This window comes from Cryptomeria japonica, chromosome 9, assembly GCF_030272615.1.
Source record: "Cryptomeria japonica chromosome 9, Sugi_1.0, whole genome shotgun sequence".
Lineage (NCBI taxonomy): Eukaryota > Viridiplantae > Streptophyta > Pinopsida > Cupressales > Cupressaceae > Cryptomeria > Cryptomeria japonica.
Window position 1 is genome coordinate 390,072 of NC_081413.1, and position 10,754 is coordinate 400,825.

Sequence of the window (10,754 nt, forward strand, 5' to 3'; positions counted from 1 at the left end):
TATCATCCAAAGGAACATCAAGCAACATTATTGCATATAGTTCTAGAATGTTGTCATCAACTTCATATCCCAATTTAGTGACCCATATTGTTCTAGGTTCCACCTCTTCCATGAGAGTCTCATCTATTTTCACCATGAAGCAGATTTTAGTGAAGTATTTCTCCACAATGTGTTTGGAGATTCTCTCCCTCAGTTTCATGTTCTTTTGGAAGGATTTAAAGAAACTCCATAACTTCTCATCCCTGTTTCTGCCAAGAATGATGATTGCATCTTTAATCTGCCTGCCTACCAGAATGTCATGAGCCCATCATTTCTTTCCCAATCCTGGTAGCTCATTCATGAAATATAGCATCAAATAGATAATAAGGTTACCATAGAGGAATATCCCTTTCTTAACACCTTTGATTTTTCCAAGATTTATCATCAATTCACTTCTTAACCATTCACACAAGTCATATTTTTTATCATTCTTTATCATTTGATATGCATCATGGATACAAGAACTAACAACATATTTTAATCGAACTTCAATCATGGATCATGGATACAAGAACTAACAACATATTTTAATCAAACTTCAATCATGGGTTGCACCACCTCTATGTTGGAGATCTTCTTTCCAGGTCCCTGCCTGACTTTGGGTAATCTGGTGACCACCTAAATTGCTTCTTTGGTGATCATATGAGGTCAGTCCAGCTAGATGAATTAATTATGGACCCTGCTTAGAACATATCTAACCATTTCGTCCTTAAATTACAGTATATACGGAATTGCAGTTAACCCTAGGTCTTCAATAATTTGGAATTTTGACTTGATTGTTTCTGAGCTACCCAATATCATAGATTGATACATTCCCTTAATTTCCTCAGTGCCTAAATCCTCCAAAGTGAAATTAATATAAGCTCTGACATCTTCCATATATACTACGCCATCAGGAACCCTCAAAAATGCGCCAATAGAATCTTCCTTCATTTCTATTTAAGGAACCTTTTTGAAAATAGGTCTAAGCCTATCCTTAACCTCAACTACAATGGGATTTGCAATGAAAGTAGGAGTAGAGGATGATCCAGATGCCATTCCAAAGAAATACTTGGATAACAATTGTCAATTGAAAGATCTTGATGACATCTCAAAAAACTGTTGGAAATCTCTTTAGAGTGCCTTTGCTCGCTTTTGATCACCTATGATTTGCCTTTGCTTCTATCTAGTTTCCTTGAGTGATGGGTGAGTGAAAATGAGTCGATTTTTCTTTTTTATCAGTGAGTAAACCCTAATTCTTTATTATCATAAATGCTTAGCGGTGTGCCCTACCAGATGCTGGTTTCACAGTTTTATGCCAGACAAACCTCCATCAATGATAAATACCACACTCTAGATCTCTTTTGGGGGATATGAAAGTTTTGCAATGAATTTTCCAACCCCTAAGGCATCTATCTCAGTTACTGATTGAATTTCCTGTCGGTGCAGGAATGCTTTGTTCTACCAGTGGAGTTACTAGTATAGTTACTGGTGTAGTTGCATCTCCACTTGGTTCTTCAAACTTTCTAACCCATCTCTTGGTGTGATCTTGTTGTAATTCATCTACCTTCTGCTTTTCTTTCTCATTTGCTTTGTCATTGCTAATCAGTTTAGTCTTTCTTATGTAGTACTTAGCAATATGACCCATTTTATTGCATGCATAACATGTAACTTTGTTATTTTGAATTGCTTTTCCATATCCGATGTCATTCCTTGATCTGTATTGGTTAGCCAAATGTCCAAACTTTCCACATGCATGATACTTAACATTCATTCTGCAATCTTCTGAGTTATGATCATATTTCTTGCAATTTGTGCATTGACCGGGAACTGAATTATAGTTTTGATTTTCTCTATTTCTACATTGTTTAGCCATATGCCCAAATTTATTACAAATAAAGTATCTACCATTGAATTTGTAAGCATTAGATTACCTTATCCGTTTCCTCTGGTCTGATGAGTTCTGCATTCTGGTTGTCTGGTCTTTATTTGTAGTACCAGAGCTTTCACCTTGCTCAAATCCAAGTCCTCTAGAATCTTCATTCTGCCTTTGTCTTTTTAATAAATCATCCAGCTATGCAACACTAATCTTGAATTTTTCTTTATACTCACTTGCAATAGCCAGATCATTTCTCAGAGTCGTTATTTGTCTTTCAAGCTCTTGTTCATTATTTTGGGATTGTACCAAATCAATTTTCAAAATATCATTCTCACGAGCCAATCTGTCACATTCTTCAAATTTGTTCTTCAGAGATACAACAAGATTTTCTTCCTTCTTCTTTCTATCCTCAATTTCTTTTGACATCCTCATAGCCAGGTCTTACATTTCATTCTCCATAAGCATATTTTGTAGACTCAGTTTCTGATATTATTCCTTAAGTGCATTTTTCTCTTCATCATCTTGGTTTTGCAAAAGTTCCTTCCTCCTAGCTTGAGTTTCTTGCAGAACATGAATGGATTCATTAGCATAATTCAATTAATCTTGCAGCTTTAAGTTCTTCAACCTTTTAGCATCATAATCCTCAAGTGCCATCTCAAGTTGCTTTTGCATAGCCATATTCAATGATTCCAGTTTCAGGATCTTCCTCAAGTTGTTAAACTTCCTCCGAGACACCAGGCTTTGATACCAATTATTGGAATAGAAGTAATCCAAGAACACTGAGAGGGGGGTGAATTAGTGTTTTGCTGGTGATATAAGATTTTACCTTATTATAACATACACATATAAACTGGTAAATGAAGAAACATATAACATGAAGTAAATAATCATGCCAGATGAATGAACAAAATAACACACTGAATTTTGTACTTGGAAAAAATCAACAAGGAAAAACCATGGTGGGATTTGTGATCCATAATATCAATTCACTAGCCATATGAAAGATATTACATAGAATGGAGGCCTGCACATGTAGTAAGGCACACTACCTAGAGCACACTGCTCAACACAAAAGAGTCTCACTAACTACAAGATTTTGCTAAGATAAAATAATAATGATGAACTCACAAAATGAATCTTCAATACCAAAAAGAGTTCCGGTTATAGCTCTGTTCTGTACTAGTTTATAAACCCTAAGCCCTTTTATCAGTATCTCCTTTACTCTAATAAATCTTTACAAACTGTCTACTGACCATTGCATGATATTACTTTCACATACAAATGATCTACATACATATCCTTCACATCAATTTTCTTCTCCACATTCATTATACACATTCCCCTATATAAAAATGACCTAATAAACTGACTTATATACCTTATACAAACAATATGCCTTATGTCGGCTTACAACACATTACAAAAGATATTCAATGCCGGCTTTACTGAAGTGTTGAATGCCGGTGCTAGTGCAAACCAAGTAGCCATTAAGTATATTCCATATAGGGAAAAAGCTGATGAAGTCATGAATTTCAATTGGCCATTCGATGAAGACTATAGTGCATGGAGTAGCATGTATTTGAATGATGAATAAAGGTTGTAAACAATTTGCATAACTATTTTTGTCTTCTAGTGGCAAATATTTTTGAACCTGTATAACAAAATTGATGGTAATTTTCATCATGAATTTTAAAGAAGGTGGCTGCATACTTTGGTCCTGCGTAAGCAAGTTCAAGGATGAATGTTTGTATAACAGAATGCAGTTATGTATAGTCATTCTAAGATGACAGGTGTCTTCTCTGGCATGAAGCTTGTTTACTCCCATGTTTTTTTATAAAAGGGAATTCAGGGCTATGAGACGAGTTTTGGATTTTTGGTCCCTTGAGTGTTCCGAATTTTTGTTTCCAAATAGCAAAGTCTAGGTGAAACAAAAAGTGGAAAAAGGTTATTTTACAGAGAAAAATAGAAAGAGTCTTGTGTCTGTAATTTTGTAGGTTCTTGAAGGAGTTATGTATGAATTGTATTATTATAGAGACAACCAAATTATTCAATAAATATATAATTCAAACCCACTTCTCTCTAGTGTATTATTCTATCATGTTTTGAATGCATATTATCAAGGATTTTATCATTCGCTGCATTGTTGTAGTGTATGCATTTTTGTTTATGCTTTGGTATAAGTGGCCAATTAAATGCTTAAATAAAATTGCAGAGTGATAGGGATATTTGCAGGGATTTTGATAAGTAGTTCTGGGTTGGGATTACAAATATGATGTATTTCAAGGCAATATTATCTTAGGTTACATGTTGTTAGATACATTTTGGTGAAAATACAATTTAATGCAGTATGAATAAATGTAACCAATGAAATAAGGAACTAATCATAGTTAAGTGAATGCCTTGGTATTGATTTACTATTAAGAATCACCATTGGTTTGCTATAACCTATTGATTATCATAATATTTTCATTTACATAAATGTTGTCATGTGTTTTAATCATCTCATGCTCAAAACTGGTTGAGGGTAACTGAGGAATTTGCCATCCCTGAGCATTCTCCCTTATTGTTGAGTCTTTATATGATATTATCTACTTTGTTTCATGCATAGTTTATGAGTGTGGCATAAAATCACAAATTGGCATGGGGATCACCCTCCCTGGTTCTATAGAGTCTAAAGTGCAGAAGGATCTCACATCCCTATTACTATTGGTCCAAGTCTGAAGAATATTAACAGTTGGAAGTGGCTTTCCATAGATATTTAAGAAGAAAACAACTTGGTCTCTGCCTTGAGTCAGTGTAAACCCATTTTAGGGCACCAACAAAAAATGGTGAGTCTACTGGGGACATGAATGGTAAAGAGTCTCTGGTTAAAGAGGTTTTGTTTAAAGTATAGTAGAGGTTTTCATAGTATCTCTATGATTTGACAGTTGAGCCTGTGGTTTTGTGTTTTTGGTTCATGTTTTCATGTGAAAAGGGCGTTCTACATTTTTGTGAGAAAGATATTCTGGTTTGTGAACTAAGTTCACAGATTTCTTTCAAGGATTATCAAGCAGTATATTATTTGATATCCCAAAGAAATTTGGGTGGCGACTTTGAGGTTTTTACGCCAGTGCATATATTTTTGAATAATTCTAACAAATATTTGAAGGACTCTACTACTATGAGTAAAATAAAGAGCACTAGAGGTTACATGAGGATGCATCTTGAAGAAAAGTTAGAAGAGCTTCATAGAGCTCTGCAAAGATAGGGAACAAGAAGAAATGCAAATACAAGCACCGCTCCCTCATCATGAAAGCCTAAGCACAAGAATGTAAGTAAGTCATAGTTGAATTTTGTTCCTAAGATTCATGCATCATCTTCTAAAAGTTTTTAATCAGATAGTTTAGGATTTTTCAATTCTTATTTGATACACCTGTACAAGAAGAAATGCAACAACAAAGAAAAGAATATAATCAAGGTAAATATTAAGAAAAGACAATAGGTCGGAGTAGAAGTAGAAGTCATCAAAGCGAAAATGCTATTGGTGTATCTCCTCCTCTAGGTCTCACAACAAATTTTTCTCATGGTTATGAGTCATTACGAGAACAAGCTAATGTGAACTTGATTGATCTAGATGACACTTCCAGATTTGTGATAACTTTACTAGATCTAAAAGAAGTTTTTGGAGATATAGATACATTGAAGAGAGAACTCCAAGAATATATAGATATTAGGAGTAAGAGAGAAAAAGAAAAGGAATCTAAAGTTATTAGAGCTATGATAGAGAGAGATGGTCTGATAAGACAATTACCAACACTCAAAGCCTTGGCTCAAGAAAATGATAAGCCTAGTATTGAGGGCCGTGTTTTAAGAGAAATTTTAGATAAGAAATTTAAAAATGTCATAAAGGAAAAGGCTAAGAGTAATATGGATTGTATACACCTAAAAATGGTCTGAAGATAATTAATTGAATAAGCAATTATTTAATTAATCAACCTTCCTAATTTTATTGAATTCATTAGCAGTTTGATTAAATTCTCCCATTCATCTACTTATTAATAAATCTAAGGATTTATTTAATAGGTTCATTTCAATAGTACCTTTTTATTAATTAATTCAAATTAATTAATTCTCCCCCCATTTAATTCATTTCTTCTACTCCCCTAATTAATTAAAATAAATCAATTTATGAGTTATTGAAAGTTAATTAGCCTTTTCCTATTATTTGAATTTTTAAATTCAAATTACCCACATGTCTCCTAACTTCTAACCACCTAACCTAACCATCCCTCTAGCCTAACCCATTCCACTTAACCCTGAGTTTAACTAACCCTATCCTATCTTTCACATCCTAACCTCCTTATCCTAACCTCCAATGGGTTGGATATTCTCCCCTTGAGACACATGGCACTTAGGCCACATGTCTCTTCCCTTGGAAACTTTCCCTCTTATGAGCAAGGCTCCTTAACACTTGTCACCATAGAGATGACAAGTGTCCCTCCCTCCAACCTCTTCTCCAACCTCCTCCAATTTCACCCTTGATATATTCAGATACAATCTTGACCATTGATTCCTGCCACCTCACCCCTGGCCTTGGAAATCCTATAAATATCCCCCATTTTGGAGCACAAAGGACCCCATCTCATTGTAGACACCTAAAAATGGTCAACGCTTGCGAGGTCATACTTTAACATTTGCGCATTGCCTCATTTTAGGTTTTTGCATCGCATTAACATTTCTCCTATGTCATGCACTTGGTTTTTATCATTTGCGAGCATCGAGCCATTCTTCTACATTCTTCATTCATCTCACCTTTGAATTTGGTCTTGTCGACAACAATCTTCAATCATGATTTTGGTCGATCTTTGTCCTTGTCAATCTTGTCATATTGCGATCGATTCATCATCGATCCTTGTCCTTTTCAATCATGTCAATTTGGTCAATTTGTCATTGATTTTTGTCAACCAATCTTAATCAAATCATTTATCAACACTGGTCATTTATCAATTCAAAATCATGATTGAATCGATATCAACTATCCTTTGTCAAGACCTAATTGTCATCTTTGCATTGCTAATTCACCTTCTAGGGTTTCATGATTTAATCATTTAACCTTGTGCGTCATTTCTTCCTCTAGGATTAATAAATTAATTATTTATCCTAAGTCTTCTCATTGCAATTAAATGTTCATTTAATTGGTTAATTATTCCTCTTTTTGTGAATTAATTAATAAATGACAAATTATTAATTAATTTACCTAATTTCTAATTCCTAATTTTCATCAATTTTAATTTTCTTAATTTCTAATTTCTTTTCCCTCCTATTTCATCTCCTAATTCCATGGGAATGACATTTCAATTTGTCATAATTTGTCATAATTGACAATCAATCAATTTTGACATAGAATGTGTCATATTTTGTCATAAATTATCAATCAACAAATTTTGCATAGAATTTGTCATAATTTGTCATAATTGACACAATTGATTTGCAATTTCCATTTGAATTGGATCATGCTAATTTTGTCATCTGTCCAATTCTTCTATAAATTGGATGATTTTCTTCAATCAAATCCCTAGCCGCTAATTGGTAATCAGACTATCGAATTTACGCTTCGAGTATTCTTGTGTCAATGTCAATCTTGCTTTCACAATTAGGTGTATGCACTTGAAGGTGAGATCCACAACAAATCTATTTGGAGAAGAAAGAAGAACAATGGAGCCGCATGAAGGAGCATTCAAATTACACCTTTGGTTTGCATAGACTTTCTCTTTGAATGTTTTTATTTCATGTCTCTATTGAGTGTTGTTTAGGATAGATCATTGCAATGTGTTTTCGTGATTGAGCTATTACTAGTATTTTGATATGTTTATCTTGTTTTGTGATGATTTCCTATTTCCTAACTTACAGTCATATCAATTTAGGCATTGCTACTATAGGCATATCCATTCTAGCATATCATTTGGTTATTATTATTATAGGTAATTGCATCTTAGATCTAGTTTAATTTGATCAGTTCCTAGCATAATTGTTGAATCATGTAGCTTAATCAATCTATTTTCTAGCTTAATTTTATCATCATCATAGTTTAATCATGCATATCATTAGCTTAATTAGCCTCTTGGATCAATCTAGCATAATCAATCTCATCTAGCTTGCATATCATTATCATTTAAAATCCTCCATCTAGGTGTAGTCAAGTCACTGGGATTGCTTATCCAGAGTTGAGAGAAAATCCACACTTGCATCTCTTAGGAGGCGATAGGTTGCTTTGTCATGGTTTATCCTTCATTTGATTTTAATTTTCTAACCATGCTTGTAATGATCTATTGAGTGGTTGTGTTGCAACTGCAAGTATCTTACTTCACACATATGACATTTTGGCACCTACCATGGGGCGGAAAATCTTATTTTTGTCCTCTTAGCATCATCAAATTTTCAATCTTGTAGGTTTCTAGTCGGCTCTGATTCAGAATCTTGTATGTGTACCTTTGCAGTATCATATGAGTTTCTTTGTGTACTCGTACGAGCATGCGAGAATACTCATATGAGCAAGTGAGAATACTCGTATGAAATTCTGCTATTGTGTTTTGAAAATAGATTACATTTTAGGGTTTTCATGCTTCAATTTAGCTATTACTAATGCTAACTCTGGTTTGTTTGTGAAATTTTCTAGCAGCCTAACTGGTTTTTGCAGGATGATTGTTGAATATTATGCTTGTCAAAGCTTCATTTCATTGAAAGAACATGACTACTAATGTATCTGTTTTGTAGGTTGCCTAAAGGAGAACTCAACCAAACTTTGTGTCTTCTTTAAGTTTTCTAGGTACACTTATTTTGCTAATGGTAAATGAACATCTTGATTTCTATGTTTGAGAAGCTATCTAAAAGGTAGGAGAGTATGCTCTTGTCCATTTGGACAAACAAAAATCTTGACCCTTGGAGCACTTCTATGCTTGAGATTTGATTACCTTTAGTGGGCCTGTCACAGTGGGAAAAAGTAATCACCTTATGAGAACGACCCAAGTGAGTACAACTAAACCCAAGCTTTTTGACTCACTCTAAAGAATAGGCTCTCAGGATTAAAGTCTCAGAGGATGGGATTATTTGAGTTTTCTCTTTTGAGATCTCTCATATCATACATTTAGTAGGGCCTCACGGTCTCAATCATGCTTGCGTGACTACTTGTTTTAGGGCCTTTTTGGGCTATAGGCTTCAATTGCGCTTGCGTGACTACAAGGGGTAATTTCAAACATAAACCCTTACTACAAACCCTAAGATAGAAGCTACCCAATTCACCTATGAAAGGGGGATAATCTTTGTGCAAGAGAGATAGTAACTCTCCCAAGACACTTGCCATATCATGCCCCCATTAGCATTTGGATTTGGATAATACGACGTTGAGAATCCATTGCATGAGACTCATTGACTGTATTCTAATTAGCTATTGGGTGTGTACCTAAGTTTGCAGGCAAAGGTTTTCTCTCCTAGCCAACTTCCTTAGGATTTAGCATGTTGTGCTTGAGGTCACTTATCATATCATGTGTTTGCTGTGTGTTCATCCCTGAAACAAAAAATCAGACATCTAAAACTGGAAAACAGAAGCAAAACATCAAACTTCATTGATCAAAATCTGTCCAAACAAATTTTTTGTCTCTATTCTGTCCTAAGTTGTACAAGCTTTCTAGTTTATTGTACAATAAATTTAGTTTATCATCTGGTCCAGTGAGAATTATCGTATGAGTTAGTTTAATAAAGGATTTTGTGTTATCTTTTGTCATCTGGTTTTATGAGAAATCTCATATGAGTTTATGCCTTTGTCATGCGAGATTTCTAGTTTATCATATGGGCATGTCTAAATTGTTGTTTGGGGCTGTCTAAACTATCATCCAAATTTATGTCTCTATCACTCTGAAGCTGTCTTCTTGCATGTCTTTTTCAGACCTATCATGTTTGCTTGGTCAATTTACAGTGAGTATAAACACTTGATATCTGTCATTTTGTGCTTATATTGTCTTATTGGTTCACTTGGTCAAGTTATCATCTGTCAAATCAGATTCTAGAAATAGACACCTCAAAATTTTCAAGTGGTCACCTTCAACAAGTTAAAGATCTAAACATCTCAAAGCGCATTATCGCCCTCTTTGATAAACTGATTACTCAAAACATAATTTCTCATCAAGATCTATCATCCTCTATCACGAAACTACAACGTTTGGTCAGGATAACCTTGTCCCACATCGTAGGATATATCATTCCTATTGGACTTGGTTTTATCAAAATCATCATCATTGCACTCCAAAACAGAAGATCGAAAAACTTTAAAATTTTAAAACACTTGAATCATCTTTCCGTGTTATATCACTCTATCATATCTACATTGATAATTTATCACTTATCGAAACAACTTTTAGACAATCAAATCCTTGCACAATATCCAACACATGTGTATGCCCATTTTAACTAGAGCACAAACACATAAGATCACTGAAACGGAAATTGAAACATTCAAAATACAAGAAGAAGACATAACAAGCCAACATATTAGAGAAATCAAACAAGTCCAAAATCAAAAGCCAACTATGTCAAAACCTCACAAGGATTCAAATACATCTCCAAAGAAAGATGGCTCTTTTATGCAACTCTTAAAGAGAACCCTAAGGGATTTTGTTGAGGAAGATTATAATCACGCACCAATGTATATCAATGGCTCATCCCCCCACAAGCAAATTGACTCTCCAAAGGCATCTATTCCTACACCTCTTGAAAACTTGCAAGAATCTTCCATAGCATCAACACCAAACAATACACCCAAAGATGAAGTTCTCCAAGGGATATCTATAATGGCCATCAAACCTATTTCAGAGGATCATATTCA